Source organism: Monodon monoceros, unplaced genomic scaffold (genome assembly GCF_005190385.1).
Source record: "Monodon monoceros isolate NGI ecotype Baffin Bay Population unplaced genomic scaffold, NGI_Narwhal_1 Super_Scaffold_18, whole genome shotgun sequence".
Classification (NCBI taxonomy): domain Eukaryota; kingdom Metazoa; phylum Chordata; class Mammalia; order Artiodactyla; family Monodontidae; genus Monodon; species Monodon monoceros.
In genome coordinates, this window is record NW_021703774.1 from 45232660 (window position 1) to 45251582 (window position 18923).

The window sequence follows — 18923 nt, forward strand, 5'->3', positions numbered from 1 at the left end:
GGGGAGGAGTGGATAGTGACCTGTGCTTGCACAAAGGCTTCTTGGTGGCTGCAGTAGCAGCCTTAGCGTCTCAGGCTCGTCTCTGGGGTCCACACTGATAGCTGCGGCTCACGCCTGTCTCTGGAGCTCATTTAGGCAGTGCTCTGAATCCCCTCTCCTTGCGCACCCCAAAACAATGGTCTCTTGCCTCTTAGGCAGGTCCAGACTTTTCCCTGGACTCCCTCCCAGCTAGCTGTGGTGCACTAGCCCCCTTTAGGCTATGTTCGCGCAGCCAACCCCAGTCCTCTCCCTGGGATCTGACCTCCGAAGCCCGAGCCTCAGCTTCCAGCTCCCACCCATCCCGGTGGGTGAGCAGACAAGCCTCTGAGGCTGGGGAGTGCTGGTTGGCACTGATCCTCTGTGCGGGAATCTCTCCACTTTGCCCTCTGCACCCTTGTTGCTACACTCTCCTCCGTGGCTCCGAAGCTTCCCCCGTGCCACCACCCCAAGCCCCCCCCCGCACCGTCTCCACCAGTGAAGGGGCTTCCTAGTGTGTGGAAACTTTTCCTTCTTCACAGCTCCCTCCCCGAGGTGCAGGTCCTGTCCCTATTCTTTTGTCTCTTTTTTCTTTTGCCCTATCCAGGTATGTGGGGGGAGTTTCTTGCCTTTTGGGAGGTCTGAGGTCTTCTGCCAGCGTTCAGTAGGTGTTCTGTAGGAGTTGTTCCACATGTAGATGTATTTCTGATGTATTTGTGGGGAGGAAGGTGATCTCCACGTCTTACTCCTCTGCCCTCTTGAAGGTCTCCTCCATACGAATTCTTTAAAACACATAAACAAGCCTTGAAGAAAGAAGCTCCCAGCTGTTATAATTTGTCTCATCCATTGCTCTCTTATAGAACCAGCCTTTGTTCCTTTTTTTCAGTGCCAGGGACTTGCTGTGTTTCACCTGATGTAATTTGTCCAGGCATTAATAATGCATCTTCAAAATGCAAGATGCATGAATTCCTTTAGTAACAGATCTGCTGGCAGAGGGCTATATTGTATTGTGCAGCTTTGCTTTTTTTTTCCTTTGTGCTTATTCTAGTTTCACTGGCTCACAGGATGCTGCATGCAGAGGCCTCACACCTGGCCCTTCAGACTAGAGTTCCTCATGCAAAATGCAGAAGTTTATATTGTTGCTTGTAGAGTTTTATCCTTTTCTAATATAAGCTTTTAAACCTATAAATTTCCTTTTAAGTTACATTTCACAAATTTTGTGAAATAATATGTTTTCTTTTCATTCAGCCCAAAATATTTTCTAACTTTCATGTGATATCTTCTTTGAATCGTGCATTATTTAGAAGTATGCTGCTTAATTTCCAAATGTTTCAGGATTTTCCAGGTATTTTTCCATTACTTATTTCTAATTTAATTGCTTTTTATCAGAGAACACACTACATATGATTTCAATCATTTTAAATTTCTAGAGAGTTATTTAACAGCTGGACATATGTTTTATCTTGGTAAATGTTCCCTGTGTACTAGAAAAGAATGTGTATTTTGCATATGTCAGGTGGCGTGTTCAACAAATGTCAGTTTGTCCAAGCTGGTTGAAATGTTTAAATCTTCCATATCCCTAGTATTTTCTGTCTGCTTGATCTATCAATTACTGAAAGGAGTGCTGATATCTGCAACTATGAAAATAATTTTTTTTTCTCTTTTCAGATCTGTTGGGTGCTTCATGCATTTTGAAAGTCAGTTAACAGGTGGATACACACTTAGGATTATTATGCCTTCTTGATTTATTGACCCCTTTTATCATGGTGAAATATCCCTGTTTATCCTTGATAATATGTCTTATTCTGAAGTCTATTTTTTTCTACTATTAATATAGCTAAAACAGCCTTATCTTTTCCCAACATTGCCCTTTTGTGTCTTTATATTTAAATAGAATTTTTTATAGACCACATATTGTACGGGTTTTTACTATCCTGTCTAACAATCTCTTACCTTTTATTATAGAGTTGAGACCATTTATATTTAATGAAATTATTGATATGATTGTATTTAAATCTACCATTTTGCTACCGTTTTGATATTTGTCTCATCTATTCTTTGTGGGGTTTTTTTTCCTATTTTTTGACTTTCTTTTGGATTAATTGAGTATTTTTTAATTCCATTTTATCACCACTATTGGCTTGTTAGGTATAATATCTTTTTATATTTTAAATGCTCATCTAGGGTTTATAATATGCATCTTTATCTTATTTATGTTTAGCTTGAAATAACATTATATACTACCTCACATATAATGTAAGAATATTACAATAATATACTTCCATTCCCTTATCCTGTCCTTTGTGCTATTGTTGTCATATATTTTGCTCTTTCATGTTAAAATTCCCACAACATATTATCATTTTTGCTTTAAGCAATCAATTATATTTTAAGAAATTTTTAAATTATAAAAAAAATCCTTGATATTTATCCACATATTTACCATTTTTAGAGCTCTTCATTCCTTTGTATAGATCCATATTTTCATCAGGTATCATTTTACTTCTGCCTGAAAAACTACATCCTTGTAGTGCAGGTCTGCTGGCCACAAACTCCCACAGCTTTTCTTTGTCTGAAAAAAGTTTTTATTTTATCTTCATGTTTGAAAGGTATTTTTACTGGGTATAGAATCCTAGGTTGACAAACTTTTCCCCCCACACTTTAAAGATATACTACTGTCTTCGACTTAACGTAGTTTCTGAAGAAAATTCAGTTGTAATTCTTACCTTTTGTTCTCTGTGCATAATGTGCCTTTCCCCCCTATATCTACATTTAAGATTTTTCTCAGAATCAGTAGCTTGCTGTGGTTTGATTGTGAGGTTCTTGGAGAGGTTTTCTTAGTATGTTTCCTGCTTATGTATGTTCATAGAGCTACTTAGATCTTAGTTGGTATTTTTTGTAAAATTTGGAAAATATTTGGTCATTATTTCTTCAAATATTATTTTTGTTCTCTTTTTTTTCTCTCTTCTCCTTCCAAAGACTCCAGTTTACATGTTAGTCAATATGACATTTCACCACAGGTCTGTTTATTTTTCTTAATTTTTAAAATCTCTGTGTGTAAGCTTCATTATGGTTAGGTTCTACTGCAATGTCTTCAAGAGGTTCTACTGCTTTATCCTCAACACTATCTATTTTTTATGTCATGTCTATCCTGCTATTAATCCCTTTATCAAGTGAATTTTTCATTTCAGATAGAAGTTCTCTTTGCTTTCTTTTTATGTTCCCCTTTTCCCTCCTCATCATGTCCATATTTTCCATTTAATAACTGATCATATTGAGTGTAGTTATAATACCTGTTTACATGTCTTTGTCTGATAGTTTTATAATCTCTGTCATTTGGGGGCTTATTGGTGTTGACTGGTTGTTCTCCTGGCTTTGGATCACATTTTCCTGCTCTTTTTCATGTCTTGTCATTTTTTATTAGATGCCAAACATTGGGAATTTTTCATTGTTAAGTGCTAGATTTTGTTTAATTCCTTTTAAGAATGTTGGACATTGCTCTGACAGAAAATTAAATCTTTTGCAGATTAGTGTGATTTGTTTGATGCTTATTTTTAAGCTTTTTGATGTGGGTCTGGATCATCCTTTACCCTACGGCTATTTTAGCGCTACCACTAACACCCGAGTCTTACAAGGTCTTTACTAAATGTTCCATGTGTGGAATGGGATCTCTCTACTCTAACTGGTAAAAACTCAGATTATTCTTGGTTCTATGTGACCTCTAGTAATTGTTCAATTTACATGTACATAAAAATTTTTCTTTGCCAGAAATCTCACCCTACAGTTAGGCAGATTTCTATTCAACCAAGGACTCAAATGGACCCATAGGCAGATTTCTGGTGCTCTTTCTTAGCATAACTCCCTCCTTTCCAATACTCTGTTTCACAAATTCTAGCTGCCTCAGCCCACCTAAATTCTAATCTCTGTCTTCTCAATTCATCAAAATGCAGGGTTCTGTTTGGTTCCCTCTCCCTGTACCATGGTCCAGAAACTGTCTGGAGGGAGAAAGCCAGGGCAATCACTGGATTCACATCATTTGTTTCCCCTCTCAGAAATCATAGTGCTATGCTGCCTGATGTCTGAAAACATATGTTTTTTCCAATTTTCTAGTTGTTTTTGGTGGTAGGTTAAATGGGGACCTTACTCTCCCCCCATGGCTGGAAGTGAAAGGGTATGTAAATGCTTTTGTTTGAAAAAAAACACTATATTTTAAGTACATATTATTTGTATAGCAACTCCATATAACATAAGACAGTTCCAAAAATACAACTGCTAACCTGTAAATCAAATGAAGAATGATATAAATCACCTAATATTTGAAGAAATTGTAAAAATCTTTGAACATGTAATAAATGAGGAGTTAGTATGTTATTCCCAAAACGTAATGGAAGCTTGTCAAGAAATCTAAGAATCATTTGCATCTGAATAATACAATAACTAGTTTTAAGGAAATAAGAAAATTTTTTTCAGCACTTCATCTGACAGTATTCAACTACCTAATGTTTTTTGCTCTTAGGAAAATTTTCTGACCAAATAACCTCGGCTCTTTTTGGTTGTTTCCACTTCTCCAAAATGTAAAGATGGTTTTCATACTAGGGTACTATATAGAAGATGGCCTATGACACTGGATATCTCTCTAGAAAATAAAGACTCCTCCAAATTTCAAGACTCACAATTATTAAGAAAAAACGTTCTACACTACGTCTTTATTTTTATTAGGGATTGAGATTCTTCTTCCCAATCCTCTATGCCCCACAATCCTTCAACAAGACCATTACCACCACTACCATACAACTAGTCCCAGCTTACACGCAGGTTAATTTACAAACTCTTTTTTATACCACTAGTTGCTTAGAACTTGGAATGCATTTTTAGACAGGTTAGAGACTTTCTGACATGCTGTGGTATATGTTAGAGATTCTGTACAAGATCCACACCAACTTAGAGAGAAATCTTTTTTAGAAAGAAAATAGCTAAGCATGTTCACAGCACAACTTAATGACTATGGAGTTCACCTGTCCTCTGTTTTCCACAAATATTGATGTACCACCTCATGAGCATAAAGATTGGATTAGTCCTGGCCTCGGTACTAAGGCTTGGATTAAAAGTGGCATCTCAGCAAATTGCTAGCGAATTGGTCCATAAGTTGGCCAAAGGGCAAAAGCACAAGCCAAATTTTCCATTAATTCTGCTCAACATCCCTGCCATACTCAATGAACTTCTTTCAGTGCTGCAGGCTCATTGGTGCCTAGCACCTGATTGCCCCGAGGATGTAAAACATATATTTCACTGTTGTCTCAGAAGCTTAAAAGAAATTCCCTGCCAGAATAATTGGGTACTATGAAGGGGAAGAAACTCTTGTCAAGTTTCTAACTTAAAAATTTCATTATTGGGACTTCCCTGGCGGTCCAGTGGTTAAGACTCCATGCTTCCACTGCAGGGGGCACGGGTTTGATCCCTGGTTGGGGAAATAAGATCCCACATGCCATGCGGCCAAACATAAATAAATAAATAGGGAAGATTCCTTAAAAAAAAAAAATCTCATTACTGATTATTGACTATGTGTCAGCTTATGTAATCCTCACAAATCTGCAAGGCAGGTATTTGTATTCCTACATTTTGGATAAGGAAAGTAAGCCTTAGAAAGGTTAAATAAGGTGCCCAAGGTCACATGAGAAGTTGTAGAGGTAGAGCCAAAATTCAAACCCAGATCCATATGACAGCCAAAATTGTGTTCTTAATCACAGAGTTATTTTGCAAGTCCATGTTTGGCTTTTCACAGGTACAACTCTACAACATCCATAATCCTTTCAAGTGAAACTAAACTCTCAAAAGAGAATGAATGCAAGGCTGGGTAAAACAGGAATAAAACTAACCCTGCAATCCAAGTTCATCCTGGGTTCATAATTTCTTTCTCTCCTTTCTTTCCCTTCCCTTGCTTCCCCTTCCTCACTCCCTCCCTTCCTTCCATCCTTCTTTTTCAATTGAGGTATAACTGACATATAACATTATATTAGTTTCAACATAATAATCATTTGATATTTATATATATGGCAAAATGATCACAATAAGTCTAGTTAACATCTATCACCACACATAGTTACAAATTTTTTTCTCTTATGATTAGAACTTCTAAGATCTATTCTCTTACAGCTTTCAAAGATGCAATACAGTATTACTAACTATACTCACCATGCTGTACATTACATCCCCATGACTTAACTTATTCCACAACTGGAAGTTTGTACCTTTTGATCCCCTTCATCCATTTCACCCACCCACCCCCCAACCCCCACTTCTGGCAACCACCAATCTGTTATCTGTATCTATGAGCTCGTTTTTGTTTTGTTTTCAGATTCCACAAATTAGTGAGGTCATACGGTATTTCTGTCTTTGTCTGATTTATTTCACTTAGCATAATGCCCTCAAGGTCCATCCATGTTGTTGTAAATGGCAAGATTCCCTTCTCTTTTATGGCTAATATATATTCATCCATTAATGGACATTTAGGTTGTTTCCATATGTTGGCTATTATAAATAATGCTATAGTGAACATGGGAGTTTATATGTCTTTTCAAGTTAGTATTTTCATTTTCTTCAAATACCCAGAGGTGGAATTGCTGGATCATATGGTAATTCTACTTATTTTTGTGGAACCTCCATACTATTTTCCATTTTGGCTGCACCAATTTACATCCCCACCAACAGTGCACAAGGGTTCCCTTTTCTCCACATCCTTGCCAACACTTGTTATTTCTTGTCTTTTTTATAATAGTCATTCTAAAGTGTGAAGTTATAGCTCATTGTGGTTTTGATTTGCATTTCCCTGATGATTAGTGATGTTGAGCATATTTTCATGGTGGCAATCTGCATGTCTTCTTTGGGAAAATGTCTATGCAGATCCTCTACCCATTTTTTAATCTGATTTTTTTTTTGTTTTGTTATTGAGTTGTTTTGCTATTTTGGACATTAAGTCTTTATCAAATACATGATTTGCAAATATTTTCTCCCATTCAGTAGGTTGCCTTTTTATTGTGCTGATGGTTTCCTTTGCTGTACAGAAGCCTTTTAGTTTGATGTAGTCCCACTTGTTTATTTTTGCTTCTGTTGCCTTTGCTTTTGGTTTCAGATTTTTAAAAATCATCACCAAGACCAATGTCAAGGAGCTTACCACCTATGTTTTCTTCTAGGAATTGTATGGCTTTAGGTTTACATTCAAGTCTCTAATCCACTTCAAGTTAATTTTTCTGTGTGATGTAAGACAGTGGTCCAGTTTCATTATTTTGCATGTGGCTGTCCAGTTTTCCCAACACCATTTATTGAAGAGACTGTCCTTCTCCCATCATATATTCTTGGCTCCTTTGCCATAGGTTAATTGTGTGGGTTTATTTCTAGGCTCTCTATTCTGTCCCATTGATCTATTTGTCTGTTTTAATGCCACTACCATACTGTTTTATTACAGCTTTGTAATACAGTTTGAAACCAAGGTGCATAATAACCCCAGCTTTGTTCTTTCTCAAGATTGCTTTGGTTATTCATGGTCTTTTGTGGTTCCATATAAATTTTAGAATTGTTTGTTCTATGTCTGTAAAAAAAAAGTCATTGGAAATTTGATAGGGATTGCATTAGTCTTTAGATTGCTTTGGGTAGTATGGACATTTTAACAAAATTAATTCTTCCAATCCATGAGCATGAAGTATCTTTCCATTTATTCGTGTCTGCTTCAATTTCTTTCATTAATGTCTTATAGTTGTTAGTGCACAGGTCTTTCACATCCTTGGTTAAGTTTATTCCTAGGTATTTTATTCTTTTTGATGCAATTGTGAGCAGAATTGTTTTCTTAATTTTTCTCTTGATAGTTCATTATTAATGTATAGAAACACAACAGATTTTTGCATATTGATTTTATATCCTGCAACTTTACTGAATTTGTTTATTAGTTCTAACCATTTTGGGGGATTTTTTGGTTTGTTTTTTTTTTTTTTGAAGTCTTTAAGGTTTTCTATATATAATATCATATCTTCTGCAAATAGTGACAGTTTTACTTCTTCCTTTCTGAGTTAGATGCCTTTTATTCCTTTTTCTTGCCTAATTGCTCAGGCTAGGACTTCCAATACTATGTTAAAAGTGGCAAGAGTGGGCATCTTTGTCTTGTTCCTGACCTTAGAGGAAAGGCTTTTGGCTTTTCACCATTGAGTAGGGTTAGCTGTGGGCCTGTTATATATGGCCTTTTTCATGTTGAGGTACATTCCCTCTATACTCATTTTGTTGAGAGTTTTTATCATAAATGGATATTGACTTTTGTCAAATGCTTTTTCTGCATCTATTGAGATGATAATATTATTTTTAACCTTAATTTTGTTAACGTGGTGTATCACATTGATTGATTTGTGGAGGTTGAACCATTTTTGCACCCTTGGAATAAATTCCACTTGATCACAGTGTCATCATCTTTCTATAAGAAAGAATGGTTGAGCTTGCTACCTCCTTCATAAAGTTACAGGAATCACAGTGCAGAAATTCCCTTGGCATCTTATCTGCTTCCTAACCTACAAACACCTCTACATGCACATTGTTCTTATCTTTCAAATTTTTAATTCATTTATTGCATACCCCACCCTCACAAGCAAATACATTCCTCCTCTTAATCAAAGCTTATTTCTGTACACATTTCAAAACACTCCATAACAGCTGTGAAACTCTCCATCAAGTATCCTATCTCTTGCTTATATATTCAACTCCATCTTTACTTACTCCTTCCTACAACTTATAAACATTTTATAAAATCCCTTTTCAATTCTATATTGTCTTCTAACTACCTCCATGAATCTTTCTCCTTCAATTCAGAGATAAGCTTTTAAAAGCTTATCTCACAACATGCATTCATTGTCTCCACTTTCCACCTCTCATAACTCAACTCCCTAAAAACTGGCTTCCAGCCCCACCACTCGATCAAAATTACTTCCATTATAATCTCCTAAGACTTTCTAGATAACAAATATAATTAATGCTCTTGAGTATTTATTTTTGTGGATTTCTACAGCATTTGGTCCTACCCCATTCATTATTCCCTCCATGCAATTTTCTTCATCACTGGTTTCCACGACACCATTCTGCCCTGTTCTTTTACCTTCTGCAGTGCTCTTTCTTAGACTTCTTCATGGGGTCTGCTTTCATGTCCACCCCCTTAAATATTGCTGTTCCCCAGTGTTCTGTCCTGGCTGTCTTTTCTCACTCTTAATTCTCTCTTTGAATGATTTCATCTATATCCATTCCTTCAACTGCAACCACAGGGGCTGAAATCACAATGGTAAACAGCCCTGTTCCTATGAAGCTTATGATCTAGTGAGAGAAACAGTCATTAAATGAATAATCACATAAGTAATACCACCACCATTGTGATAATTGCCTTGAAGGAAAAGAAGGCTCTTTGAGAGTGAAAGCAGGGGAACTAAATTAAACTGCAGGCACAGTGGAGGTTTCTATGAGGTCAGATTCAGCTGACCAAAGAACAAGGTGGGAGGGACATATTCCAAGCTGAGAAAATACCATGCAAGGTGGCCTGAGGTGGGGAAAGTTCATTCTGAAGCTAGGAAACAACGTATGTAAGGCTGCAAAAGTTAGCAAGTATCACACATTCAGATAAAAGCAGGTTATCCAAAGCGGTGGAGGAGCTGAGTGGGAGAGGGAAGAAGATAAGATTGATATATGCAGAGGCCAGAGGGGAAGGGCATTTTCTGACATACTATGGAGTTTAAAACCTATGGTTATTATTGGTGAGGAGCCTTTGAAAGATTTCATCTGGTGGCAGCAAGGAAGTGTACTTGAAGTTGAGGAACTTAGTGTCAGAGAGACACTAAGCTATTAAAGCTATTAAAATAACAGGAGTAAAATGAGCATCTGTAAAACAGTGGCAGTCAAAATGAAAATGAGAGAATAGAGTTAAGAAATGTGCAAATCAAAGAGACTAACACAGTGTGGGCGGATTGGATTTGCAGGTCAGGGAGAGACAGAGGAAGGGGGAAAAGATCATTCCCACTGAATGACTGGGATAATAGGGAGAGCACCGAGCTTTGGGGGAAGAAGATAAATTGAATTTTAGACATGCTGAGTGTGAGCGGCCTGTGGCTCTTCCAGGGGAAAGCGTCCAGTCAGCAGCTGGAAGTAGAGATCTGGGATCAGGAGAAAGGTCAGGTCTAGAGAACTGAGGGCAAGGGGACCTGGATCTGAGCTCCATATATGTAACTGCCCACTCAACCTCTCCACTTGGGTTTCTCAGGGCTTTTATCTCCCTCCTAACCTCTTCTCCAGTGTCCTCTGTTCTAGACAATTATACCACCGCCCTTCCAGAGCTCTGTCCAGATCATCCTTGACACCTCCACCTTGTTCTACCTACATCCAATCAATCGCTGAGTCCTGCTCTGTCATCACAACATGTCTCCAAAAGGTCTCAAATAGACACTTCCCTAGGCTGCAGCTTCCAACTCCCTGAATCCAGTCACCTTTAACTCTCACCAAGTCTGCTTCTTACCTGGTATCTGTGCATAAACACCTACTCCCTCCCTATCCATCTCCACACACTCAGTACTGGGGGATTAATGAATAATCACATGAATAAAGGGGGATTATCAATCAGACACTTGTACTATGGATGAGTCAGTAGTATGACAGGAGAAATGGGCAACATAAGCAAATTTTGCCAACAGAAGGAAGCCCAAAGATGCAGATCTTGGCATACTGGCAGCACCTCTGGGTCAGTTCTTACAGGTGCATAAACGGTTTGGGCCAGTGAGAATGAAATAAAAGAATAGCAACTACACCTGTGTTTGAAGTGGGAGTACAGGGTGGTATGAAAGACTTCATTTCAGGGCACACATGCTTGTGTGGGTGCCAGAGGCAATAGAGCTGGCTCTTCTGTGGTATTTTTTATAAGCCAGACACAGGCAAGCCCTGTACACACAAGCATTTTTTTACTCTAATATTTTAGCATTAAATTTTCCATTAATGATTTTTAAGGTCCTTGCAATATCTCCCTGGTGATTTACCAGCTGTATTTTTCTCCCTTATTTCATTTCACATTTTTCCTACTGCTATATAGCTTAGGGAATCCTTCCTTTTCATTTTGGCAGACTCTATTTTGTTTAAGGCTAATTTTTCTACCATACTTTAGATTCATCTTCCAGTTTCTTTCCTCACTCCTTCCCTCAGGTCATTCTCAGTCCTCTCTTGTAATGCCATCTTCACTTGGCTTCTCTTCACCCCATCAGACCATGTGAACTTGCTTCTAACATCTCCTTTCCTTTGAAACATTTACCTCTTCCCTCTAACCCCCAGATGTGTCACGTTAAGCTCCCATGGCCTTTAGAAAACAAAAGATAACGCCCTATCAGGGCATCGGGAGATAGAGCCCTCAGCTTCTCCTCAGGGAGAGGCCACTCTCTTCAGGACTGTATCTCATTACTCTCTACAAAGAGATACAAGTGCATTGGAAAAGACGGAATGAAAAAATCTCAGATTTCCTCAGCAAGGCTTCTCTTTATACCTACGAGAAGAGGCCACACATAAGTGAGAGCAAGACCCGCAGAGACGTGCAGGCCTCCTCAGCAAGTGTCTCAGCATATAATCTGCTTGGACGGTCAATCAATGAACACTAACTCCTGGGTCAGGAGCGCTAGCATTTAGAATAGAAGCAACATGGCCCTTGACCTCAGATCTCAGGGTAGAGAAGCACATGTCATGCAGAGGCAGTGTCATATACTGATAAAAGAATGACTTTGGCCCTTATAAAGACCTGAGCTGTAATTCCAGCTCCAGCCATTTCAAGCTCTACCTTTATTAGCTGAGTGACCTTGGATAGGCTACTCAACCTTCTGAATATCAGCCTCCGTATCAGTGAAACGGGGAAAATGGTAACTTGCATTGGATTGTTGTGACACAGGAAGTGATTAGGGAAGAATCACATGAATAATGTGCTTCTAGGTTTGCCTCTGGGTGCTAGCCCAGGTCAGCAGAGGGCGGGATCTAACAATGTACCTTTCAGCTTGCTCTGCAGCCATGAGCGACAACAGAGTTGAATCAGCCCTATACAGTTGAGAGTAAAGCTATAATATTGATAATACAGATAATATTTATTGAGCCCTTTTTTGGAGCTAAGCACTTTACATGCATTATCTCAGTTAAACTTCAAATTTTGCTCTATGCAAAGTACTGTTTTATAGATGTGGACACTGTAGCTCACAGAACTGACGCATCATTACCCAACCAGGATTCCAACCCCAGGGGCCTAAACTCAAAGCCCATATTCTAAGCCACTACACAAAGGTCTTGAAAGTTCTTTGCTCATGTATCCCTCAAAGAATTTTGATCAGCTATTTGGCACTTGTACACTTTAGGTTAGAATCAAAATTTTTCATGATAAGTTTAAATAGTTGCAAATGACATCATTTCTGGTATATGGTAGCTACTGAAACACTTGAAATATTTAAAAATAAACATATCACTCTTAAATATACCCAGCGGAATTTAAATACCACAGCAATTTGATCCCCATTATTATCCATTTAAAATATATGTAGGGCTTCCATGGTGGCGCAGTGGTTGAGAGTCCGCCTGCCGATGCAGGAGACATGGGTTCGTGCCGCGGTCCGGGAGGATCTCACATGCCGCGGAGCGGCTGGGCCCGTGAGCCATGGCCGCTGAGCCTGCGCGTCCGGAGCCTGTGCCCCGCAACGGGAGAGGCCACAACAGTGAGAGGCCCGCATACCACACACACACACACAAAATATATATTTATATTTATATTTATATTTATATATATATGTGAACGCAATCTTCTTTAACAGAAATAAGTTCTGCTCTCCTTCCCAAGCTCTCCTTGCCCCCAACTGGGGGGGAATGTATTTGTTCAAAAGGAGAGACCCCCTCTTTTGTGCCCACACCATGTCACCTCCTCTGAGGCTCTCCTTGGCCCAGTTTACTTTCTTCATGGCATCTATCATGATATGAAATTATCTTGCACATTTACTAACTTATTCATTTACATTCTGTCTCTCCTAAGTAGTACATTAATCCATGAGGACAGAGTCTGTCTCAGTCATCACTATATCCCGAGCACATAATCGTTGCTTTAACTCCATGAAATTGTATTTCTGTTCCACCTCTGCTATACAATTTTTTTTTTTTTTTTTTTATGGTACGCGGGCCTCTCACCGCTGTGGCCTCTCCTGTCGCGGAGCACAGGCTCTGGACGCGCAGGCTCAGCGGCCATGGCTCACGGGCCCAGCCGCTCCGCGGCATGTGGGATCCTCCTGGACGGGGCAGGAACCCGTGTCCCCTGCATCGGCAGGCGGACTCTCAACCACTGTGCCACCAGGGAAGCCCTGCTATACAATTTTATTGTAATAAAAACTAACTTTAAATTTGAACATATTTTGTAGCTAAATAAAAAATAATTTTTAAAATTTCTGTGACTATAAGGCTATAAGTTAAATAATGTTTTCTTTGTTGTATTTTCAATTATTAGTAGTATATAATTGGTCAAAGTGAAACCATGCACCTCACATTGGACTTGAACCCACGCAGCCAGGACTCGAACCCAGCCAAAACCCACAGTCTTCCAACTGAGATCACACACCTGGTTTCAGGACTTAATGAAGCTCAGGTTCTTGATGTCTCATTGCAGAAAGAATTCAGTGAGAGACAAAGTGATAAGTAAGAAGTGGATTTATTTAGAGAGAAACACACTCCACAGAGTGTGGGCCATCTCAGAAGGTGAGAAGGGTACCAGGGTATGGGGTTGTCAGTTTTTATAGGGGTGGGTAATTTCACAGGCTAATGAGTGGGAGGAGTATTCCAGCTATTTTAGGAAGGGGCGGGGATTTCCAGGAATTGGGCCACTGCCCACTTTTTGATCTTTCTGGTCGGTCTTGGAACTGTCATGGCACCTGTGGGTGTGTCATTTAGCTTGCTGATGTGAGTGTATACTGAGGCTCAAGTTCAAGTGTATACTGAGGCTCAAGTTCAAGTTGTGGAAAAAGTCTACTTGTCTGCCATCTTGGGCCCATTTGGTTCTAATCAGTTTATGTCGTGTCCTCGGGCTTATGTCATTCTTTCAAAGGTTGTGCCCAGCCCCCTTCCCTCCTGCTTCAAAAGCAACATAAATACACACATTTTCATAACTAATTACTAAACATATAAAGATTTTATTGGAAATGTGTCTCTTAATGAGATAAAGTATTTTTAATATCTTGAATATGTGATGCCAATTATTTCAAAAAAACATTTTGTTTGGTGCCCTCAAGGTTTTTACACTTGGAACAATGAACTATGTCAGAGTCGGGATGAGTAAGCAGTAGATCTTCCTTTGTAAAAGGGGGAGAAAGGAGAACTGACAAAACTCCTTAACTGTATGTTAAGTGGGTCTGTGTAGACTAGCAAAGTAGAAGTAGGTTGGAGTAGGTTCTCTCTCTGATCTTTCACACTAATATGGTCCTTAGTTTAAAAAAGAGTAAGATAAACCACCTTTCAAAAACTGCACATGGCCATCAGAAAGCTGAATAGTATCGTTCTCTGGCATAGGGTTAGTGTGACTCACATGCAGAGAAAAAAACAAAAACCAGTAGTTAGGTTAAGTTAAACATCACAGGGGACATCTGAATGACACAGTAAATGAAGCAAGAAAATAAATGAGTGTCTGCCGAAAAGAGGAAAAATCCCCCACCCATGATATGCGTTCATTCAAGAAATATCTACAGAAAGCAGTAGGGGAAAACTTTGGGTAGTCTTTTCACAGAAAATCACTCCATATTCCTTGTGGCTTAAGATTTTAGCACAGAGGTAACTCCAAAGGGCAAGAACTAACCGAGACCCAGAGGTCATGCCCAATGGGAGGCCATATCGCTTTTTCTGATTGATTCATTCGTTAAACAAATATTTGTTGAGCACCTTCTATATACCAGGCTCAGTTCCAGGACCTGGGGATACAGTGTGAATAAAATATGCAAAATCCCCGCATTCATGGAAATCACATTCTAGTGGTTAATTTGCCTCTTGTCCTGGAATTTGTAAGGTAAGGTTTCAGTCTAAAAGCTCATTTTAAAATGGGGCACTACACTTCTATATTAAAAAAAAAAAAAAAAAAAGGGCTTCCCTGGTGGCACAGTGGTTGAGAGTCCGCCTGCCGATGTAGGGGACACGGGTTAGTGCCCCCGGTCCGGGAAGATCCCACATGCCGCGGAGCGGCTGGGCCCATGAGCCATGGCCGCTGAGCCTGCACATCCAGAGCCTGTGCTCTGCAACGGGAGAGGCCACAGCAGTGAGAGGCCCGCGTACCGCAAAAAAAAAAAAAGATAAAAATTAAGAAAAAAAAAAAAAGCAATAAAGTTTCTTTTTATTGTAAAACCTCCATCCACCCCATCGGCATCCAATCAAAGGCAGAGGAAGGCCACACAGGTCACGGCTGCACTGCAGACTGTTCAATGCCAACTGATAAAAATTACCTCCTCACAGTTGGTTTGTTTAACAGGGGCAAACATCTCTAAGGCTCGGAGCCTGCGATCTTCATAATTTGCAGTGGCAGAATTAAGGCTCAGCAGGGACTTCCCAATTTGTTCCTCTTATAAGAATGACACACAACATTTCTTTATTGTAACACTAAAAAGCTTGATTTCCACAACTCCATTCTACTCTAAGAATTGGGATTAAGGTCCATATCAGAATGTCATCCTCCATTGCCCTTGCTACCAACCAACCCCTGCAACAATGAGACATCAATGAAATTATTATGTGACTGTGTTAACTTCTTTGTCCAAAACCCAGATCATCCTAGCAAAGTTTGCTTAATACCAAGCCTCAGAAACCTATGAAGAAGATGGCCCGCTGGTAATCACAAAGTAAGTGAACAGGAATTGTTCATGTGAATGCACACGCACACACACACACTCACTCAAGCATGCACAGAGAGTTCCAAAATCACAGTATTAAATCACCAGCAGGAGTTATTGGAGCTGAACTAAAAACGAACCATTCACAACCCGAGGCTGTCCTTCTAGGCACTGACATCTTCTTCCTGAAAGAGTTGACAATGGCAGGCTGTCAAGTAAATACCTCACGGCCTCCTCCCACTGTCCCAGGCCTCACACCGCAGCTTTACAAAGATAAAATAATAACTAATGCGTCAGTCAGGCCCTCTGTGCAATGTCTGTCAAGGCCCCTCCCAGGCCAGTTCCTGCCAGGAAATTATCACTGCCCCAGGAATGGCTGACGGTTCAAGTACAGCCCCTCCCTGGGTCTCTTGGTAAGTATGCTTCCCATTTCCACAACTCTTCAAAGTTGAAAATTACTTTAGAAACATTTTAATTACATGATTTAGGGTACTTTAATCCTCAGAACAGCCCTGCCATGTAAATCTATGCTGCTATTCTGGCATTATAGATGGGAGAACCTAGAGACTTACACAAGACCACGTAGCAGTTCACATCTGTGACCAACCATTCAGTTCTTGGATAGATAAAGCGACTTGTAATGGTACCTATTTGCTATCAGAGATGTCCACTATGAATGTCCTCTGCTTCTCCTCTGTCTCTTTCCACCCCCTCCCTATTCCCAGCATTATGGGAACATGGTGGATACTTGAGAAATACTTAATGAGTTACCTGGCATAGCACCCCGGGGCAAAGATGTTGTTGAATCCACTGAGCACCACAGGTTCAACTGAATATAGAGCAGGATTTCCCAGATAATTATAACAGGGGAATGGATTGCCTTCCTAGTCTTGCCAAGAGGAAGCCAAAGGAATCCCTAGACGTTCACCATTCTGCCTTAGTGACCACAAGTGACCACAAGAGGGAGCTAGAGAGACCCAGTAAAAGTGGGCTACTTAACACTTAACACTTCACTCCTCTCTGTGGTGTTCCTCTGTCACTCCCACACACACACCTAGCCACCCATTAAGTGCACTGGGGGATGGGGGCTAGCTGGAAGGCTCCCAGAAAAGTGCTCACTGAGGCTGGGAGTGATTGCAGACATCACTGACAAATGTTCACTGAACTGAATCCAGGGACAGTTCATGGGAGAAACTGATGGATGTTCCCTGCAATCTGGTTGTCTGTGGACACAGAGCTTGGGCCTGCTTGCCATTGAAGAGGTTGAGCGGAGCCAATGGGCAAAAGCAGAGTGCAGGGGGAGGGTGGCAGGCTACGCTCTCAACAGGAAGATGCTGGAGTTTCCTAGGATTCAAGTGGACACTGTGGGACATCTTGAGGGGACCCTGTCTGAAACGGCTGGCTCAGTAACAGGTTGTGAGGCCAACCTCCAGAAACAGGAGCTCAGGGAGTAGTCAAAGAACACTAAGGCAGAGAGGTCCCCAGGGAAAGGTCTCCGAAGAAGCCAGAAGTGCAGCCCACAAGAGGGAAGACACGTGTAAGCACATCAACCATGGAGAGCAACAAGGACCAAGAGAGAGCTGGATAAGCAGCACCCAGATAAGCAAAAGGATTTTGCTTTCCTTCTAGTCACCTACTTCCACCACTGATCCTAGAAACAAACAAACAGGAATAAAACAGGAGGTGGAAAAATGAACAGCAAGAGTGTAACATTGGGCTTCCCTCGTGGCACAGTGGTTGGGAGTCTGCCTGCCGATGCAGGGGATGCAGGTTTGTGCCCCGGTCCGGGAGGATCCCACATGACACGGAGCGGCTGGGCCCGTGAGCCATGGCCGCTGAGCCTGCACGTCCGGAGCCTGTGCTCCGCAACGGGAGAGGCTACAACAGTGAGAGGCCCGTGTACAGCAAAAAGAAAAAAAATAGAGTGTAACATTATTGAAGTGGGGAGGGGGCAGGAAACTGATTTGTGTCCGTTTACTAAACCTGGTTGCATAATAGATTAAGATAAATCTTGAGGTCCTTCCTGATAGATCATACCCCAATCCTGCTCTGTCACTCCATTTCTTCCAATCACATGATATGGGGTGAGAAAGCAAAGTAGGGAAATGGAGCACACCTTCTATTCTCTTGTGAACTTCATCATGAGCACCTCAAAAACGAGGGTTCACACTAATAACCACGTGATCTCCAAGGTCAGATCCAGGCCGGCTCTAATGTTAAGTAACTTTAAGACTTCAGAGAACTAAACATCATCCTTTCTTGGTCAAAAGGTTGGGAGGCCCTGGTTTAGTGGACTGGTAGTCCTCAAAACCAAAATCTAGAATCTGTTCAACAAATCCCTGTGTGACTTCAGGGGTGACAGTTCATTAATCCAAGTTTCAGTTTCCTCATCTGTTGCCTAAGATTCTTTTTATTTTTTTTTTAAATTTATTTTTGGCTGCATTGGGTCTTCGTTGCTGCATGTGGGCTTTCTCTAGTTGCAGTGAGCAAGGGTTACTCCGTTGTGGCACACGGGCTTCTCATTGCGGTAGCTTCTCCTGTTGCGGACCACGGGCTCTAGGAGCATGGACTTCAGTAGTTGTGGCACACGGGCTTAGTTGCTCTGCAGCGTGTGGAATCTTCCCGGACCAGGGCTCGAACCCGTGTCCCCTGCCTTGGCAGGCGGATTCTTAACCACTGCTCCACCAGGGAAGTCCCTGCCTAAGATTCTTGAAATCTGCTTTCTGTCCATTTTCCTGGGACATGGGAAGACTTCATATGAGACCCATGTTAATAGTATTATATAGATGCTCCCAATGTAATACTACAAAGTTGAAACCTGGCCAAAATGTTTCCCTCAGGGGCTGGACCCAGTGGTACTAACTTGACAAAGCCACCATCAGAGGCTTGCAATTCCTTTCTTCTCATATAGCCGCTCTTCATAACAGAAAAGGCCAGTGGTTAGTGGTGCAGTTTGGTTTATCAGTGGGCTTAACTACGTGGGCAGTTGCCTATTATTTCGTTCATGTCCGAGCAGGTTGGGGATGG